This window comes from Triturus cristatus, chromosome 6 (assembly GCF_964204655.1).
Source record: "Triturus cristatus chromosome 6, aTriCri1.1, whole genome shotgun sequence".
NCBI lineage: Eukaryota > Metazoa > Chordata > Amphibia > Caudata > Salamandridae > Triturus > Triturus cristatus.
This window is the reverse complement of record NC_140589.1, coordinates 943281081-943303348: the sequence shown is the minus strand read 5'-3', so window position 1 is coordinate 943303348 and position 22268 is coordinate 943281081.

The window sequence follows — 22268 nt, the reverse complement described above, 5'->3', positions numbered from 1 at the left end:
CACTGATGTTGACTGTAATATGCTGACAGATTACCTGGCTTCCTTGATGTCTGCACTACAATCTTGTCATTCACAGGTAGCTGCAGCTTTTCCCGATAACACTGAGGTGAAGCCCCATGACGTGGTTCCAGGCGACCTGGTTCTGGTACGGAATTTCGACCGGAAGACCCAACTGGAGCCTAGGTGAAAATCGCCAAAACTTGTTCTACTAACCACAAGGACAGCCGTGAAGATCGAGGGACGTAAAGGGTGGTTGCACTCGAGTCATATCAAGAAATTTTATGGACTACCGTCCAGTGTGAATACTCAACCCTGCATTCCCTCACAGACAGACTCAAAGCTCCCCTTGGTTGAACAGTCAAAAACGGAACTTTATAAACTGAAATTAAGGTCTAGCAAGTCAGACAATTTGATTGTTTAAGTCCTCTCCAAGGTGAATCGGTTGAATTTGTCTCTGACATGTATCCTCTAGACCGGAATAGAGAAAGAAATCGACAGATGCAATTTAAAAAGCATGCGTATTGTAAATCACTTCGTAGTCACTGCACAGTAACATTATTAATTTTGTTTTTTCTAAGTCTTCTGATCATCATTTCTAGTATATTGCTGCATATGTATTATCCTATTTCTAAACGTGGTTACAATGTTACTGCTGAACATTCTTTTAGCGAATTACCTCTGCATGAGTTGTCCTATAGATTTGCGCTGCGCAACAACACATTCATTAGTATGTTACATCATTCCCATCAGACCAGCAATGCTACAAATTGTTGGATATGTGGCCGACTCCCTCCCTATCAGAACTATAAGGGAGTTTTGCCCCTCTTTCCATATCCATTCACACACAATGGCTCCTGTGGAGCATGGTTTAGTTTGATTAATTCCCTAGATTCAAATTCCGCAGTTTATCAAGACAACTGGGTATGGGGAAACCTGAATCTAGTTTTGCTTAAAGTCTGCTACCCTAACAAGGAGGGACTTCCCAAAAGAACAGGAACTGATCTAGAAAATGAAGTATATGGATTAGGTAATTTTACACTTAACCTCATGATCCTGAATGTTGAATCTGAAGCTACACCAATCTTGCCCGCTATGTCAGTATTCCCAGTTAAAGGGGAATTATGTGTAAGCAAGAATGGTTCCATACACATGGGCCATAGTAAATGCACCACTGTAATAAAATTCAGTGATCAAGGCAAGTCTACATTTAGAGCTTCCCGTCATTCCTACTTCATATGTGGCCAGACCGCATATATACGTCTACCTCTAGATTGGGATGGTACCTGTTACATAGCATTCCTTCTGCCACCTGTTTTCCTAGCTCCTCCTGATTATCATAGAAATACCCATTTAGTACACAATAGACAGCAGAGAGATCTCCCGATTGTCGATTACACTGAAACAGCATGGGAACAATACACAGATTTCAATAAAGGTTTCTTTCCCTATATAGGTACAGTCACTAATAGTAAGCTGATACGTAGATTAACTAGAACCCTTGAAGCAGTAGTGAACGAGACTACTTCCGCCTTAGGCAATTTAACAGAAGAGCAGTCTGCTATGCGGATTGTTGTGCTTCAAAATCGTCTTGTCCTTGACGTCATCCTGGCCGATAGGGGCGGAGCTTGTAGGGTCATCGGATCAAGTTGCTGTGTTTTCATACCAGAAAATTCGCCGTCAGTATATAAAGCCATAACTCGCCTCCATAAGATTGTGAGCCAGATACACCAGAGTCCAGGCACCTGGACTTGGTCCAGTTGGTTTTGGAGCGTGTTGTCAGCCTGGGGATGGAGGATCCTATCCTTCCTAGGTATTGGCTTCCTCATACTATTCAGTTGCTGCTTATGTCTACAATGTGGGCCAGCGATTTGCGGCCTGTGTGCCACATCGTGTATCCCACCTCCAAGTTTTCGTTCAAAATCCCGGAAGAAGAAAGAAGAACAAATGATGCTATATGAACAGATCGATGGATTGATGAAGATCGATATCTCCTGAGGGTCCGTAGGGGACAAGGAGGGAATGAGGAAATATGAATTTTGTGGTCAGTTATGTCCCCTATCGTAGACCCCAACGGCTCCATGTGCATGCTATAAGTACATGTATGTTCCCTCCAGTTCCAGTTATGAAGACGCAAATACATGTGCGTCCACCGTCAACATGTCCTCTTTCAGATCCGCCATGAATGGGTCAGATATTCCATTCCTAAGTATGAAAGGCCACCGACTTTATGTGGTTCACTTTCCACATTTTACAGATTCAGGCGAGTAGGCCCTGAATTCTGCCATCAAGCCTTTTCCTGCCTTCTGCCTCTGAAAGCTCCAGTCTGAGCCCGCATCTGTATCCATGAACTTTGTCCTACTCCCTGCGCGGCTAACAGTGCCTGATCCAGCCTGTTGCCTGCCAAAAACTGTATTTCACCTTCAAGATTATCTGCTCCGCTCCTCATCCGATGCATTCCTGTCTAGTAGTTTAGGTAAACACTCCTCCAGCTACCGTGCAAAGGGCCAGGCCTCGCTGTCCTCATGCAAGTAATTCATAGCCCCTGTTACCATGGAAGATTCCTGCCCCCTCGCATCTCATGTAGACACTTAGGCGCCTGTACACGCATTAACAGTCAGTATAGAATAGATTCTATCCTAGAGACCTTTCCTTTTGGATAACACAGTTCTTTAAACATAGGATATTAGATATGATTTGGGATTAGGTTGACATGACCCCCCAGACTTCTGTCTCCACATGTAGAGCTAAATGTCAAGTCCCCTTCACCCTCTAGTTGCACGTCAATCACACGTCATGCGGCTGAGCGCGCATCTCTGCCAAATATTTCTGCTGACATTGCAGGATTCTCTTATGGATCCACCCACTTGTGACATCATGTATAATGACGTTTTCTAAGTTACGCCTATATGTCCGCCTTTTTTAGTTACGTATGCCTATTTTATCTGTATTATCAGCTGTTACGCCTCTTGCATCTGTCTTAATGTAATGCTTTCCATATAAATACCATTACCTGTCAATAATATATTGCCCTTCCTTCCTGAACTTTCGTGGTGATGGAATTTGAAGCCTGCAATTCGAATTGTATTTCCTTTGTAAAGGAATAAAGCCTTTTAGAACCTCTAATACCACGGATTCTGCCTCTTATATTTACTGAGTTATTCTTACTAGACTTTACCGCATAAAAAATAGTACCGGTAATGAAATATTTACCACACGGTGCATACAGGTACGGGGCTGGGCTACAGTGTTGGGGTACGGTGCATACAGGTACGGGGCTGGGCTACGGTGTTGGGGTACGGTGCGTACGGGTACGGGGCTGGGAGACGGGCCTGGGGTGCGGCGCGTACAGGTGGGGGGCTGAGGTACGGTCCTGGGGTACGGGGCGTACAGGTGCGGGGCTGGGAGACGGACCTCGGGTGCGGCCCGTACAGGTGCGTGGCTGTGCTACGGTGTTGGGGTACAGTGCAGGGGTGGTACGGTGCTGACATACGGGGGTACGGTGCTGACATGTGCGGGGTGAGGGGGGCTGTACGACTCGTATTTGGACACAAGTTTACCCGTGTACATGTAGGCTACAGCGTTCGCTCCGAACGGGGCCTTTTACATGTGGTTGTGTATTCGGACGGGTGGTACGGATTGTACTTGCGCGCTCGGACTTCTGTTTTACGATTTGCACGTAAAAATGTCCGGCTCCCTATCGGACACTTTTCCCGACGCTATTCGGACGTAAATATTTACGGCTCCCTCTCGGACCATTTTCCTGACGCCATTCGTATGTATTTTTCACGTACGAATCGTACTTCGCCGTTTGTATGGTACTTGTACGATTCGTACGTAAAAAAATACGGATACGAGTCGGACGGTAAATTTTTTTAACGGATCGGAATCGGCACCTTAATAGTCTTTAAATATAAATTTTGCACTCTCATTAGTGCAACAGTAGGGAAAGTGTTGGATAGCGGTGGGGTAAAAATAACTTATTTCCACTCCAGTGACTGCAACAGTAGGGAAAGTGTTGGATAGGGGAGGGGTAAAAACTATTATTCCCACTCCAGTGAGTGCAACAGTACAGAAAGTGTTGCATAGCGGAGGGGTAAAAATTACTATTCCCACTCCAGTGAGTGCAACAGTATTGAAAGTGTTGGATAGGGGAGGGGTAAAAATTATTATTCCCACTCCAGTGAGTGCAACACTACAGAAAGTGTTGGATAGCGGAGGGGTACAAATTACTATTCCCACTCCAGTGAGTGCAACAGTAGGGAAAGTGATGGATAGTGGAGGGGTGAAAATTACTATTTCCACTCCAGTGAGTGCAAAAGTAGAGAAAGTGTTAGATAGCGGAGGGGTAAAAATTGCTATTCCCAATCCAGTGAGTGCAACAACAGGGAAAGTGTTTCATAGCGGAGGGGTAAAACTTACTATTCCCACTCCTGCGAGTGCAACAGTAGGGAAAATGTTGGATAGCGGAGGGGTAAAAATTACTATTCCAACTCCAGTGAGTCCAACAGTAGGGAAGTGTTGGATAGTGGAGAAGTAAAAATTACTATTCCCACAACAGTGAGTGCAACAGTAGGGAAAGTGTTAGATAGCGGAGGGGTAAAAATTACTATTCCTACTCCAGTGAGTGTAACTTAAGGGAAAGTGTTGGATAGCAGAGGGGTAAATATTAATATTCCCATTGGAGTCAGTTCAACATTAAAAACAAACAAAATATCAACTACAACACAAAATATTTAAAAAAACAAAAAAAGAAGACATATATAAAAATGTTAAAAATGTACAAAAGATAAAAACATTCTGATAATGTTAAAAAGATGTAACAAGTACTTAGAAAGATTTTTTTTAAATTAGAAAATATTTTACAAACAAATAACTATTTTCTATTGAAATTATTTATAATTAAAAACATTAATGATTGCATAACTTTAATCTTTTTTTATATCCTACCCTATAACACCACACAATTCACAACAGACATCTACATTTTTTTTAAATGTACCTCCATAATTAACATAATTAATTATCAATTAAAAAAATAGAATTAACTAAAAACAAATTATAACAGATTAAAATTAATTTACCCCCCAAACGTTCTCCCTATAAAACCAAAACCAACACCCAAAATAAAATAAACAATTACCATAAATATTTATGAATTGATGAATTGATGATTAATGATCAACTAATTAGTAATTAATTGAACATAAATATTTTCCACCCTCTACCCCAATAAACACCACAACCCACACCTAAAAAGCACTACACAATTTCCATAGCTAACTTCACAATAATACATTAATATCAATGAACAAGAACTTATTAATAAATGTAAAATATATTACTTCCCACCCTTTACCATTATAAATCCCACAACTCACATCTAAAATTAATTACACATATGTCATATTTAAAATGTTTAATTTAATTCAACTAATTAGCATTAATTAACAAATAATCATTTATTAATTATAAATAAATTACCTGCCACCCTATTCCCCTATAAACCTCACCACACGCTCCTAAACAAATTACACAATTAAGAGAATAAATTACCAATTAATTAATTAATATCAACTAACAAGCAATTAATAAATAATTAATAATTGATTAATTCCCACAATCAACACTATAAAATGTAAATTAATTATTAATAAATAAAAAATATAAATGCATTTATTATAATTAAATTACTTCCCACCCTATTCCCCTATAAACCCACAACCCTCTCCCAAAACAATGACACAGTTAACATAATTACTAATTAATTAATTAATAATAATTAACAAGCAATTAATAAATAATTAATAATAAATTAATTCCCACAATTAATACTACAAAATCTAAATTAGATAGATACTAATAAATAAATAAAAAATATGTATTATAATTAATTTACTTCCCACCCTATTCCCCTATAAACCCACAATCCGCTACAGAACAAAAAACCACAAAATGTTATTAAAATAAAATTAATAACTTCTAAAAATCTAAAACAAATATTAGAAAACAAAAGCAATTCTTATGCAAAAAATAGTTCACATAGTTAAATACATACTAAAATACATAACACTAATTAAAACATCGATATTTGAAACAACTATATTTTTGCAAACGATATTAATGACTTTGATATTTTCAACAACGATATTTCTTACCTCCAAGTCGATATTCTTGCCAAGAATATTCTTGCTGTCTATATTTCTGCATCACGATATTTCCAACTCGATATTTCGGTATGTCGACATTTAAAACTCGATATTCTGTCTGTAGCCGTTCACATCATAACATCCTGGCAGTGAGGAAACAAAGGGGGCCTTACAGGGTCCCTTTTTGCCTCTGGGCCCTTGGGTGCATGCAGAGGGCACATGGTGTGCCCCCTGTGTGCATGAACCACCTTTCCTGCACAGTGCAGAAAATTGCTTTGCCGTCCCCATTGAGGTGCTTTTTACAAACGCACTGCCGGGGTAACGCCAAAGGACCATCCGCCAGACAATGAGAAAACTCACAATCTGGCAGACAGCCGGAGGCCAAACTCGTAATCAAGACCCAAGTCTTTCTTTGAAACAATTACATTGGCCCCTACTCCCTCACAATATTTATTCTCTCACCACTTTAATTTCTTTCATTCTCGATTCTTAAGATCTGAGAAAATATCGAGTCTCAGGAACACTGCCTCAGCAAACACAGGGTGCTCACTCAGATATTCACTTATTCACTACGAAAAGTGTATTATCTCAATTCGGCCATGTTTCTGAACAAGATGTTCTGGCCAAAGTTTTATCTACTACTTCAGGCTCTCTGCTAGATCACTGATCCATAAAAGTAGGAATATGTCTCACCCCACCACTGCTTCAGTGTTAACTAGTTTTTGTGATTCATTATTACTCTTGGCAATTGTGCAGGATGCTTGGTAGAAAGCACTGGCCAATTCAATTCTTTTTTTAAAGTACGTTGTCTGATCCCACAGATCAAAGGCAGAAGAATTTCTTTTCTCATGGCTGAAACTGAGCCTTCACCTTGACTATAGTAAAACCCAAGAATTCTATCCTCTGTGAAGGAATCAGAAATTAATTTTCCTTACTTATTAAAAAACACAGAGGGGCCAATTCCGATTCCGGCCGCAAAACGAACCGACCGACCGACACGGACCCGGAATGGATACCGACCCACACAGACCAGCGCCATACGACCCGTGCAGTACGATGCAACGCGTGTGAATTACAACCGACACGTACGGAATACAAGCCGTACGACCGAGGGAAAATAGTGATCCGGACGGAAAACCGACGCAAATTTTACTGACCGACACAAACCCGGAATTAACCCGACCGACCCATACCTGTGATGTCAGATCCGCGCAGTACGATGCAATGCGTGTAAAACCAGACCGACTCGCACGGAGACCAAGCCGCACGACCGACACACACAGACAACCGGGCCCACAAGCAATAGAGACCTTCGCGACCGACGCGTATGAAACACAGAAGATAGGCAGCGTGAACGAGGCGGAGAAGCCCGCACAACATCAGCATCCGTTTCCGTCAGATGAACGTCTCCTTCATGCATACAAAACCCAAAGGAAAAAAGACAAAAAAAGCACCAAACAAGCAATGACAAAGCTAATAAATATCAAATAAAAAAAAACTGGGACAAAGACACACCCACAACTCCAACTATATAAAGGACTACAATCACTACCATCATCCCTTGCAAACAGGAGACACAGCCAGCAGCAAACACCATTACACAGCAACCCCAGACACACTCACAACTCACCCATCACATAACCCACACACCATCGACACCTCATCCAAAAGCATACACACATACAGCCAGCAAAACCAACACCAACCCACCCTCACTTGCACCCTCACACACACATCACTCACCACCACCACCCATCACCGTGCCCCCAAAGAAGAATCCAAAGTTCACAGATAGTGAGTTAGAAGTGCTGGTAGATGAGATCATCAGAGTAGAGCCACATTTGTTTGGTACATTGGTCCAAAGGACCCTCATGTGACAGAAAACAAAGATGTGGGCGAGGATTGTGGACAAGGTGAACGCACAAGCACCTGCAAGGCGCACAAAGGACGATATCCAGAACAGGTGGTATGACGTACGCAGGAGGGTCAAGAAACTCATCGAAAAAGATCACGCCCTGAGTCAGTGTACCGGCGGTGGCCCTCCTGCAAAACTAGTCTACTTCAGGACCTGGGAAGAGAAGGTGCGGGACATCCTACCACCAGAGAGCGTCCATGGCCTAACAGACATACCAGAGTCTGGTGAGTATACAAACAACATACCCAAGATTGTGTGGCAAGGGGACAGTGAAACCATGCACTGCAAGCAAAGCTACAGTAACCAATAGATAATCATACCAAGATGTGTATGCCAGTCAGACAAACACAATACCTGCCATCTCATAGTGACTTGGAACTGTGTCATGACATGCACCAACCTACAAACAAATGGAGCAAGGCAGTGGCACAAAGCTAAATAGACACTGCCAGACAGTTTGCCAACACAAACACACTACCTCACAGTGCAGCTGACTGACAGGAAGGAATTGTGGGGATGCAGGTGAAGTGAGTGTATCCAAAAGCATGATTGGGCCTGTAGTCACAGATAATGTTCCCCCTCCTGATTGGCCCATCAAGACCTCTCTGAAACATGCCCTCATCACAGGGAGTGGAAAATTACTGACAAGATGGCTGACACTGGCTCCTGCTGTGGGGAGCACAAGGCCCTACTAGGGCATGTGCACAAATCAGAAGCAGGACACCACTGACTGACATCCTGAAAGACAACTTGCACGCCCCACAATGGAAGCACATTTCATGGTGGGATGTCTGGCCAGGTGGGAAGGAGGACTGACAGCTCTGACAATAATTACCAGCATGTGGAGACACACACACCCCTCAACACAAACTCCACACAACTCACCGGATAGAATGCCTTGACCCACACCTCTGTGAAATATCAGCAAAAGATACACCATACTGGGTGCTGCTGTGTGAAGCACAGGGGCTCTCTTAGGACTTGTAGCCAAACAAACACCAGGATTTCACAGTCAGTCATCTTGCCATTGCTGTCACACCCCCTCAAAGGGAAGCAGAGTCAAGAGGAAGGAAGTATGGGCATGCTGGGAAGGGGGGTGTAGCCAGGAGCATGATGGGAGTTGCAGTCACAGACAATCTACACCCACCCACATGGCCCAGTAAGCATACACTGAACAACGCTTGCCTCACAGGGAGTGGGAAGGGACTGACAGGATGTCTGACACTGGGCTCTGTTGTGGGGAGCACAAGGCCCTGCTGGGAAATGGACTACAACAAACACCAGGACTTCACAGCCAGCCATCTTGCTATTGCTGTCACACCCCCTCACAGGGAAGCAGAGTCAGGAGGAAGGAAGTATGGGCATGCTGGGAAGGGGGGGTGTAGCCAAGAGTATGATGGGAGTCGCAGTCACAGACATTCTACACCCACCCACATGGCCCAGCAAGTTCTAACTGAACCATACTTGCCCCACAGGGAGTGGGAAGGGACTGACAGGATGTCTGACACTGGGCTCTGTTGTGGGGAGCACAAGGCCATGCTGGGAAATGGGCAACAACAATATCAAACTCTGTCCGTGACAAGCTGTGAAAACGCAGTGTACAGGCAGGCATCTGTTCGTAAAGTAGAAAATGTCATGTTTGTGAACCATCGATGCATGTAGAAACATGACTCACATCGTGTCTCTTCCAAACACAGGTGGTGCTGGGCACCCAGCACCAAATGAAGAGGATTCCCAGTCCCAGACTCTGGCAGACACTGAGCGCTCTGGTTTGACTCTGTCTCTGTCCTCTTAGGATGACGACGACCAACCTGGCCCCTCCGGTGTGAGTCATCATGCAGCACCAGATGCATCAACATCTGCACCCCCTGTACCCATGCCTCCAGCATCTGGAAACCGACCGGGCATCCCTTCAAACATGGACAGACCAAGGCCACTGAACACCCACAGCACAGGGACACAGGACCCCCCCGGAAGCTACAGCAAACACCACCAGCAACACCACCCAAGAGGTCCCAGTGTCACCTGTGCATTGCTTCGCTGGTCCTGTCTGTGTGGATAGGGGTGCTGGGAGGGGTGGGAGGCAGAGGGCGCGCCTTGCAGAGGGGTCTGAACTGCATGATGTCTCCCACCGGGCACACATCATAGATGCGTACCAGGATAGCACCAGAGGATTTGGCCAGGTAGTGGGGATCCTCAAGGACATGCAACAGGAGCAGGCTGCCAACCATGCCCGCATGGAGGCCAAGTGGGATGCCCTTACTGCAGTGCATCGGGACATACTCGAATGCCTCCGCCAGATCAACACAAACCTGTCCACACCTCCCTGTGTGGCCACAACATCTGTTGCAACACCATCTGCCAGCGCCACAGGGAGGGAGGAGGACTCTGGCGGAGAGTCCCCTGCACCGCAGAGGCCTGCACCTGAGGATCCCACCCCAGGAAGAAGAGGGGTCATCCGAAGAAGGACATGTGAGAGACAGATGTCCCAGCACATCCCCCAGGGCCTCTAAACCTGTTCTGACAATGTTCTTTGTGCGCAACCCGTTCACCTTGTCCAATCGCACACAAATCGCCCACTTGGCATGGAGGGTTCATGTTGGGCCAATGTAGCAGATGACTGTGAACTTTACTCTGGACATTTCATCTACCAGCACATCCAACTCTAATGTGAACTTTGGATTTCAAAACCAATGTACAGCACCCACCATCCTGTGCACTTTCCTCACACATGTTTGAAAATAAACTCACCAGTACACCATTCTTGCCTCTGTTGTGATTCCAACTTGTCATGTTACAACAAACAAATGATGGACAGAATGCTGACAATGCAGACATTCTCCCCCAGTCAAGACTGATTTGCATATGGCCATGTCTGAACTGGGGTGGCGTAGTGGGCAAAAGAACGATGGATTTAACCCAGATCTCTTGACTGGGGGAGAATGTCTGCATTGTCAGCATTCCGTCCATCATTTGTTTGTTGTAACGCTTTTCGCCCTAAGTGGGATGGGTATTCCCAGACGTGGGACCCGTGCTCACTACGCCACTGGAGTCAAGCTATCCTGGCTGATGACGGCTGATAGCCAGAAACCGGTCCTAGGATGCTTGATTCCGGTCCAGGGAAGACATGGCTTGGCAGTTCGGGCTGGACTGTTCCCATGAGGCACAGGGTCAAGACTGATTTGCATATGGCCATGTCTGAACTGGGGTGGCGTAGTGGGCAAAAGAACTATGGATTTAACCCAGATCTCTTGACGGGGGAGAATGTCTGCATTGTCAGCATTCCATCCATCATTTGTTTGTTGTAATGCTTTTCGCCCTAAGTGGGATGGGTATTCCCAGACGTGGGACCCGTGCTCACTACGCCACTGGAGTCAAGCTATCCTGGCTGATGACGGCTGATAGCCAGAAACCGGTCCTAGGATGCTTGATTCCGGTCCAGGGAAGACATGGCTTGGCAGTTCGGGCTGGACTGTTCCCATGAGGCACAGGGTCAAGACTGATTTGCCTATGGCCATGTCTGAACTGGGGTGGCGTAGTGGGCAAAAGAACGATGGATTTAACCCAGATCTCTTGACTGGGGGAGAATGTCTGCATTGTCAGCATTCCGTCCATCATTTGTTTGTTGTAACGCTTTTCGCCCTAAGTGGGATGGGTATTCCCAGACGTGGGACCCGTGCTCACTACGCCACTGGAGTCAAGCTATCCTGGCTTATGACGGCTGATAGCCAGAAACCGGTCCTAGGATGCTTGATTCCGGTCCAGGGAAGACATGGCTTGGCAGTTCGGGCTGGACTGTTCCCATGAGGCACAGGGTCAAGACTGATTGCATATGGCCATGTCTGAACTGGGGTGGCGTAGTGGGCAAAAGAACAATGGATTTAACCCAGATCTCTTGACTGGGGGAGAATGTCTGCATTGTCAGCATTCCGTCCATCATTTGTTTGTTGTAACGCTTTTCGCCCTAAGTGGGATGGGTATTCCCAGACGTGGGACCCGGGCTCACTACGCTACTGGAGTCAAGCTATCCTGGCTGATGACGGCTGATAGCCAGAAACCGGTCCTAGGATGCTTGATTCCGGTCCAGGGAAGACATGGCTTGGCAGTTCGGGCTGGACTGTTCCCATGAGGCACAGGGTCAAGACTGATTTGCATATGGCCATGTCTGAACTGGGGTGGCGTAGTGGGCAAAAGAACGATGGATTTAACCCAGATCTCTTGACTGGGGAAGAATGTCTGCATTGTCAGTATTCCATCCATCATTTGTTTGTTGTAACGCTTTTCACCCTAAGTGGGATGGGTATTCCCAGACGTGGGACCCGTGCTCACTACGCCACTGGAGTCAAGCTATCCTGGCTGATGGCGGCTGATAGCCAGAAACCGGTCCTAGGATGCTTGATTCCGGTCCAGGGAAGACATGGCTTGGCAGTTCGGGCTGGACTGTTCCCATGAGGCACAGGGTCAAGACTGATTTGCATATGGCCATGTCTGAACTGGGGTGGCGTAGTGGGCAAAAGAACGATGGATTTAACCCAGATCTCTTGACTGGGGAAGAATGTCTGCATTGTCAGTATTCCATCCATCATTTGTTTGTTGTAACGCTTTTCACCCTAAGTGGGATGGGTATTCCCAGACGTGGGACCCGTGCTCACTACGCCACTGGAGTCAAGCTATCCTGGCTGATGGCGGCTGATAGCCAGAAACCGGTCCTAGGATGCTTGATTCCGGTCCAGGGAAGACATGGCTTGGCAGTTCGGGCTGGACTGTTCCCATGAGGCACAGGGTCAAGACTGATTTGCATATGGCCATGTCTGAACTGGGGTGGCGTAGTGGGCAAAATAACGATGGATTTAACCCAGATCTCTTGACTGGGGGAGAATGTCTGCATTGTCAGCATTCCGTCCATCATTTGTTTGTTGTAACGCTTTTCGCCCTAAGTGGGATGGGTATTCCCAGACGTGGGACCCGTGCTCACTACGCCACTGGAGTCAAGCTATCCTGGCTGATGACGGCTGATAGCCAGAAACCGGTCCTAGGATGCTTGATTCCGGTCCAGGGAAGACATGGCTTGGCAGTTCGGGCTGGACTGTTCCCATGAGGCACAGGGTCAAGACTGATTTGCATATGGCCATGTCTGAACTGGGGTGGCGTAGTGGGCAAAAGAACGATGGATTTAACCCAGATCTTTTGACTGGGGGAGAATGTCTGCATTGTCAGCATTCCGTCCATCATTTGTTTGTTGTCCAACTTGTCATGTGTCATGGAGATGTCGATCTGCTACACATCCCAGTGCATGCCAAATACTGCAACAATGTGACCAACGTAACGTGACTCATGGTGATGTGACACATGTGCGGGAGACACACCACTATGGCAGCACAACACATACTCAACATGGCCATGTTACTCATCCCACACAATGATGTTGACCTGAAACACATTGGCATGCACAGACACAACACCAACCCCAGTCAGTGGTAACAAGTCCACAGGTGAGGTAAGCAGATGTCAGTCAGATGTGGGAAGACAGACAACGCACATAACAAAGCGTAGCACAGGTTCATTACACATCAGCAACATGTTTATTCCACAATAGTTGCACGGTAATTCTACGTAACAGTGGACACATGCTCACAAAGTGTTGTAGAATTGAAGCCCAAGGAAGTGTGGTACATCAGTTGATGGGAATTGACAACTTCCACACTGGTGTTGGATTCTGGGTGTTGGGGGTCAATGTTGACCAAACATCATGCAAAGTACCCTGGGAAGGACAGACACAAGACACAGTCAAAAGCACAGCAGAACAGGAGAGAAATACAATACACATGCGCAAAACATGTCGCAAGAAACCTACACAAAAACAAGTTAGCAGTACTACCCTATTGTGGACTACACACCACCTGAATGGACACATCACTGCACGCATCCAGTCAAGTGGCACACAGACACACTCAGACAGCAACAGAGCAGCCACAACACATTCCAGGCTAACTCCATACATTGACATAACAACCCTGGAAACTCACATTCAGGTGAAGAAGTTGTTGATGAGCTGTGAGCGGACGTCACCCTCATCCTCATCATCACTGGCATCTTGGCCCAGGCCGGGATCCTCCACAGGTGCCGGAGGTTGGTCATCGTCATCCTGGATGAGAGGCACCTCCTTCCGCACTACCATGTTGTGTAGCATGCAGCATACAAGGATCATTTTGCACACCTTTGCAGGCTTATATGGCTTTTCAGGAGGCCGAATGTCTGCTCAATCACCCTCCTGCTCCGACCATGTGCCTCATTGTAGCGCAGCTCGGCTGGTGTCACAGGGTTCCGGAGGGGTGTCAGCAACCACGGCATGTTGGGGTATCCGGAGTCACCTACACACACAAAAATGAACAAGTAGCTGAGTTTTGTAGGAGTGCGGAATACAACATTGACAAACACACACAATGAGAAACAGTCAGTACACACCGACAAGCCAGGCATGCTGAGCTGGCATCTGTGACATCAGCGTTGCAATGCGACTACTCCTCATTATGTAGGCATCATGCGCCGAATCAGGGAACCGTGCACACACATGTGTGATAGACATGAAAGCAAGACATACCACCAGAGCATTGATGGAGTGGTAGTGCTTCCTGTTCCGGTATGCCTGCTCATGTGCCTGTGGTGGTATCAGGGCCACATGTGTCCCATCAATAGATCCAATGACGTTCGGCATCCTCCCCAGTGTATAAAAGGCATCCTTTATTTCAGGGAGTTCAGCTGGGCTAGGGAACTTGATGTACAGGTCTAGGAAATGCAACTTCCCCTCCAAGACATCGCGTAGCACCCGACTAAACATCGTTTGCGACATACCACCAGCAGTAGCCACAGTGTATTGGAAGGTACCAGTAGCAAAGAAGTGCAGGGCTGCCATCACCTTCACCTCTGGGGTCAGTGCTGTAGGGTATGTCCGGCCAGGTAGCAGATGTGGCACCAACTGCTCAATCAGTGGCCTGGTGAAGCGGTACCGTCTGATGCAGTCGCGTTCCTGCATGGTCGCAAGGTCTGGGAATGGTCTATGGACAGCTGGTGCCCTGCAGTACAGAGATGCACAAAGGAAGATTGTCAGTTCATCCACCCATGTGGCCATGACCAGGCTCAATATCACATGATAGATCATGACATTACACAATGTACTGAGGTGTGTGCTGTTGGGCATTGACACATATGTCACCTACATGACCATCACCTCACATCTCAATTCCAAATGTCCACATGAGTCCCATGTAGTGCAATGGCCAATCATCTGGCTGTGTCACCCAACGTATGTACTGCTGTGACGTTGCAAACACACACCACAGTGACAAGTGAGGCCTGATGTCTCCCAGGCATCACAGATCTTTGCCATGCAGAAACCCAGGGTCCTTGTATTGCCACATTGACACTTGCATGGACATAGTGTATCACGTACACACCACAAGGCAAGTGTAAGTCCCACAGGTAGTGGCCACTGTTGTTCCTGCCGGCCCTACATGTACGTCTCTTAGACACACACACACCATCAAGGTTGATGCATATACCACATGGATGTGGAGACTGTCAACCAATGGGCACATTTGATCAGACACATCTGAGACACAACATGCACACAGACTGTGGGTGCACATCAGTACTGTGGCTACAGGTCTCACTGTGACGTACATGCCAACACCCCCTGGACTCAGGGTGTATGTGACATGCCCCAAACATATCCAACATGAAACTGTGTCCGTGACTCATGCCCATTACTGTACATTTGCACATCACAGTGGTAATGTGCATGACACACAAAGGATTCTGCCCCCATGTACACGTGCACAGCCTGGGAGTGGCTGCACAAAAGTGCCACCCAACAAACCAAATGTGCCCCCCACAATCACCCAGGAATGCAGCCTTACATGCCATGGGACACTGTGTGGCCAATGCTGTAGTGTGGTAGGTGTGCACAGGTGTCCCTGGCTAGTAATTGTGTGTTGAATCCATAGAATAGTCACACCAATGAGGTCCGACGCGGATGACAATGCGTACGCATTGCACGGTTAATGACCAAGCCGTGCGTATGCTTTGTCATTGAATGCAATGAGGTCCGACGCGGGTGACAATGCGTACGCATTGCACGGTTCATGACCGAGCCATGCGTACGCTTTGTCATTGAATGCAATGAGGTCCGACACGGGTGACAATGCGTACGCATTGCACGGTTCATGACCGAGCCGTGCGTACGCTTTGTCATTGAATGCAATGAGGTCCGACGCGGGTGACAATGCGTACGCATTGCACGGTTCATGACCGAGCCGTGCGTACGCTTTGTCATTGACTGCAATGAGGTCCGACGCGTGTGACTATCATGCATGCGTATCGGGCAGGCATGGTCCGAGACAGGCGTACGCCTTGGCCATTGTATGGAGACTGGTTCATGTGTATTTTCAAAATACGCGTTGTACAGTCACTTGACCGAGCTGGGCGCACCCATTGGCTCTGGACTGTCATGGAGACGGATGCGGATTCAACACTTGTACGAGTTGTGCACTGGAAATTCAGTTGGATGCCTACAACAATGTTCCAATTTCAAGTGTTTCATGAAGGTGAAGATTTGAACAATGCGGAAGGCGTGTACGAGTCGTACAATTCCATGGATTGGCCAGATTCATAGAATGCAACCGTGTTGGACCTATCACTTGGGACACATGGCACAGATTCTGCCTCTGCAGCACAGATATAAGGCTGGCTGTCCTCCAGGGAGCTCACTTGCCAGCACTATATGCTACTGGACCACATCCCTGCTACCACTGCTGCTGTCTCTGCATTCTCTGGCTCCTGCTATGGCAGGTACTCTGGAGAGGGCCCCAGCCTTCACTGAGGAGGAGAACCAGGCCCTGCTGGACGGGCTCCTTCCACAGTACAGCAACCTCTATGGGATCAGGTGAGTGTGCAGTCCACTGCCTTCCTAATTATGCATGTTGTCTGACTAGCAGTACTAGCAGTGTGTACACCAGTGGCAGGCATTGTCACTGACTACTTTCATCCCCCAAAGTGTGTAGGTACATGTAATGAACAGGTGTCCTGCTGCTAAAGTGCATTAGTGCAAGCTTAAACTATCCAGGCATTGTTAACATGTCAGACATGCAGGTTATTTGTCCTTTCCCATGGTTGCACTACCTGTGTAACTCATTTCCCTTTGTGATGATGATATGTATATCCAAATGTGTGCAGCACAAATCTGGGGCATGTGTGTTAATGTACTTTTAACTTTGTCATCCTCACAGGCTGATGCCCACCAGAAGCAGGAGATATGGCTGACCATCGCCCGGGCTGTTCATTTGGTGGGGGTCTACAAGCGCCGGATCCGCAACTGCCAGAAGATGTGGCAGGACCTTCGGGGCTGGACCTGGAGGATAGCTAGAGTCCAGCTGAAGCTGTCACCTCCGTGCAGGAGGGGCAGACACCGGACCCTGACCCCCCACATGCTCCGGATACTGGCGGTGGTCTTCCCGGACCTGGATATGCAGCTGAAGGCCAGACAGCAGCAGGAAGGGGGTAAGTCCATGCCTTTTCTGTGTACTATGTCTGACATGCTAATTGCAGTCTTTTGGCCTGGTCACACTTCCACATTATGTAGGTCCTGTAGTCCAATACTCTGGTCCCTCAATTATGTGATGCACCCTCCTCATCTGTTCCACATGTGTGGCCCCTACAGTCTGTTGCTTGTGTCACTAGGGCACTGTGTCCCTGCAGTCAGCTATGTTTCATCTACCGGACAGCATCTGTTCCCGTGACTCTGTTGTGTGTTACATGGGTGGGTCAATTGTTTGCCCAATGCCTGAGATCTGACATATGATCTGTGTGTGCCCTTGAGATGTGTTCCAATTGCTGGTCTGACTCGCCACATGTGGCTGGGGTATTCCAAACAAACCCATGCAGCAGGTGACTCCAATTTGGGGGCCTCAGGAGTATGTATATCAAGTATGTCACACTTGCTTAGCCACCTGACTACTGTCCAGGGCCAAACACTGTTTCATGGAGACCTGGGCAGTCATGCCTCCTCAAGGGCATTTAGAAACACTCTGTAATCCCACTCCTGTGTATTAAATTACAGGTTGTGCTTAGTGACATGTGCCCTCAGGTGTCTGCCTCTGTGTCATTAGGGTGTGGCTTGTTGTTACGTACAGCTGGGGTGTCCATGATTCAGAGGGTCAGCAGGACATCTGAGATGTGACTGTGAGAGACAAGACCTGTGTGACATTTAGGTGTGTGATCATCTGACAGCGCACAATGGTGTATGCAACTGTGTCCTTCATGCAGCTGGGTTACATGCATGGCAGACTGTGATGTGTCAATGTACAGGGAGTTGTGTTTGCAGAGACTCATATGTCTGATTTGCATGATATGGAATCTTCTGGGTCCTGTATATGTTGTTTGCAGGGGATGGGCAAGTGTGCCGGTCATCTGCAGAGTTAGCTTTACCCCTGAGCTAGGATTGTGAGTCAGTGCATATTGTTGTTGTCTGGATGCCCTGCCCCTGTGACAGGAGACAGTGTTGACTGACTTTAAGGGCATCCCAGTGCCATGGCATTTAACTTGCTATGAGTGATCCAGAATTGTGTTCAAGTGTGCACCATGCACCCCATTGTGGCATTGCCCATCAGGACATGAGAACATCATAGTGTGTGTTGCTGGCATGCATCACAAACATGTGAAATGAGTCTCTGCCCATCCCTTCATCCGGACACCTGTACTGAGTCAGTAGCAAGAGATGTGCTGTGTGTATAGTGACATACTCCTACATGTTCACTTGCATGTCCAAATAATGTGTGGGTGGTGCATGTCAGCACATTGGGGTATTGGCATTCAACATGCAACCGACATATTTGTGCAAGTCAAGGAGGGATATGTGTGCCATGGTTGATGTTGAGAATTACAATTGGCTTATTCTAAACAGTGTTGGCACTTTGAGCTGTGTTCAGCTGATGATGCCAGGGCTTGCCCTGTGATGTGATGTAGTCACTGTGGTGTGTGCAGTCGGTGCAGGTGACTGATGTTGTTCTCTTACTTCCTATTCCTATCCAGATACATCCACGGCCACAGGAGGGGACAGCTCCACGGACCAGGAGGAGCCACAGAGCCTGACAGGGACAGAAGGAGAGGAGTCGGGGGGACCCACTGGCACGGAGGGCGAGTGGAGCCACACAGAGGATTCGTCAGCACCATCCCCCACAGCTGAGGGCCACAGCAGCACTGAGGATGACTTCCTTGTGGAGGTGGGTGTCAGCAGCCACCAAACCCCAGCTAGTGAGGCTGTCCCCGCCACCACCACCACCACCATCACCACCCTCCCATTGGCTCCCATCCCAGAGGTCCCTGTAGGCTCCCGTGTTCGTGAGAATGTCTGCTTTGTGCCAGGCACCGCACCCCCTGCCCCTTTGTCCCCTGCTGCCCTGAGTGAGGAGTCTGTGGACTTACTTAGACAAATTCATGTAGGGCAGACGTCAATGCTGAAGGTCCTCCATGCACACACAAGTCTGTTGACACAGCTGGTGTCATTCATGGAGGGCATTTCATTGGGCATGTCTGCCCTACAGAGGACCAATAAGTCCATGGCCTCCTCCCTGACGACAGCAGTGTCCCTCCTCCAACAGTCCCGCACCCCTCCTATCCCTGCACCACCCACAATTCATAGCAGCCTACCTGTCCCAAGCACAGAAACACCTGCACATACTCACAGAGCCACAGACACGGGCAGCACACAAACACCCAAACCAAGGTCTAGACGTGCACACAAACAAGCGCAGGGGACTGATACCACACTCACAGGGGCTGGTTTGCAGAGACACACACAGTCATCCACAACCACTCTGCAGTCCTCCGAAAGCTCCCCTTCCCTTGCCTCACCTGCAACCCCATCTCCCAAGAAGCTATTCCTCTGTGACCTTGGCCTCTTCCCCACCGACCCAGCAGATCTTGATTACAAGGGGAAGAGGAAGTCCCCACACACAGTGGGGAGAGCCCCTCACACCCGAACACCCTCCCCCAGGTGCAGTCAGACTGAGACCCCCACCCGCAAGTCCCCCAGAGCCAGAAGAGCAAGTCCCCCCACCACCACGCAGCTCCAAAGCAAAGTCTCCGTCCTCCATCCCCCAGGGCTCCACTCCAGAGGTTCCCCTGCCACTCCCTGCTTTGGGATCCCCCACCCACAGATACACCATCCCCTAAAATGCTAAGGCCCTTCCCCCTACCACTTGCTCCGCCACACCTGGTCAGACAGTTAGTGCCACTGATGTGGGAACTGTGTCCCCCCCTGTCCTGCCCACCTCACCTGTACCCCATTCCGCTCACATGGATGTAGGCACTGCAGTGGAGTCCAAGACCACCCCGTCTGACTTGGGCACTGCCGTGGGGACCCAATCCACTCCATCTGACCTGCCCACTGGAGTTGTGCCGGCACCCACCCCATCTGACTAGTGGCCCACAGTTGTGACTGCACCCACCACTTCCGTCAGCTCTACTGCAGTTGCAAGTGTCTCGCCTGCATCCTCCACCTCTTCACTACCTCCTCCTGCTGTGCCCTGATCCTGTCCCTGCGGTGCCTGGCCTGCCCCCATGTGTGCCCCTCCGAGGGGATGACCCCGGTCCTTAGCAGTGCAGGCAAGCAACGTGTGACAGTTGTCACTCTAGTTCACTCCTTGGCATTTGGACATGGACTGGCCATTGGCCTTTTGTTTGAACGGACGTTTAACTTTTAATATGCTGAATAAAGCTTTTTTCTTTATCCCTGTGAACTTGATTTAGCTGTACATTTTGTTGATGATGTTTAACATGCCCTTGCACCTGTAATGCTTGGTTTCCAATGTAGAATACTGATGTGTTAATGTGAGGTACTTCATGTGGTCCATGAGCTATGTCTCCTATTCTGGTGGGTATCCATGTCATCCTTTGCAGCTACCTGGGTGTGTCATGAGCAACTATTTGTGGACATCTCTGTGAACATTTCATTTGCATGGTCACATCTCTGGCTTGCACCCATGCACATATGTTGTGCTTCCCATTGTCCAATTTGTCAATTTCACAGACTTTGTGCGCATCACCACTGGACCTACAGGTGTGGGCATCATTGGTATAGGAGAAACTGGGTCCTCTGTGAAACTTGCTAGACATATGTTTTGAGTATGTGCAGATGACTTAGGGGAGAATCGCATACCCAGGCTGTTGTGACCAGAGCCTTCATTGTGTGGTAACTGATGGCTGACTGACCAAGTGTTCTGCTGACATGAGTGAGACGTGCTGTGAATATGTTTGGCACAGCTGGGCTTCCACAGGAGTTGGGTCCCCTCAAGTAAGTGTGTTGTCCCGTGATATAGCCTGGGCCCATGGTGTGTGTTGTATGAGCATGTGTGTGTGTCCACATCCCTTTTCATACACAGGCAGTGATCCCTTGATATGTTCCTGTTGTTGATGCTTGCTGAGTGGTACTGGGTTCATCCCACTACTTTGCCATGGGCTACCAGATGTGTGGGTGCATGACGCACTACTGTTAATTGGTGTATCATCATTGGGATTTGTCAGTTCTGAGTGGTGATGATGTTGTCAGACACAGATGGGACACAGCCAGGGTTCCCCAAGGCATTTGTTTATTTGCAATGTCATGTAGTTGTCCCTAGGTGGTACCTTTCAGTGATTGAGCCATGTGTATGTGTGTGTGACTGTTCCCACCTGTCGGGTTCATGGCTGCAATGTTGGCAGGTGTCAGCATGTGTGCCTTGTGGTTCTCCTTGGCTTCTGCATTGTCCTGGGACTGTGGCAGGGATTCCGCAGGTTACGTGAGCTTTGACGTCATGGCCATGTACCACATACTGTGCAGTATGTCTGTCATTCACCCGGGTTGTAAACTGTCCTTGTGTGATGAGTCTGTGCACCTTAGTTCCTCCCAACATTCCTGTGTTTGTCATGGGTGCATGTGCAATGTCACCTGTCCATGTGGACTTCACAGATACACATTGTTGCAGTTCAGGGTGTGTGGTGTTGAGAGTCGACTGATGTAAATGTTTGCATGGATGGGCCCCTAGCTCCTGTTTGTCCATGGATGACAGGCCATGCTGAGTGATTTGTGTTTGTGTGGGTGTGATGTACGTTTGTGGCACAGGACACATGTCTGTGTTTCACTGTTTGTACGACATCTGCCTTTGTCAGCACAG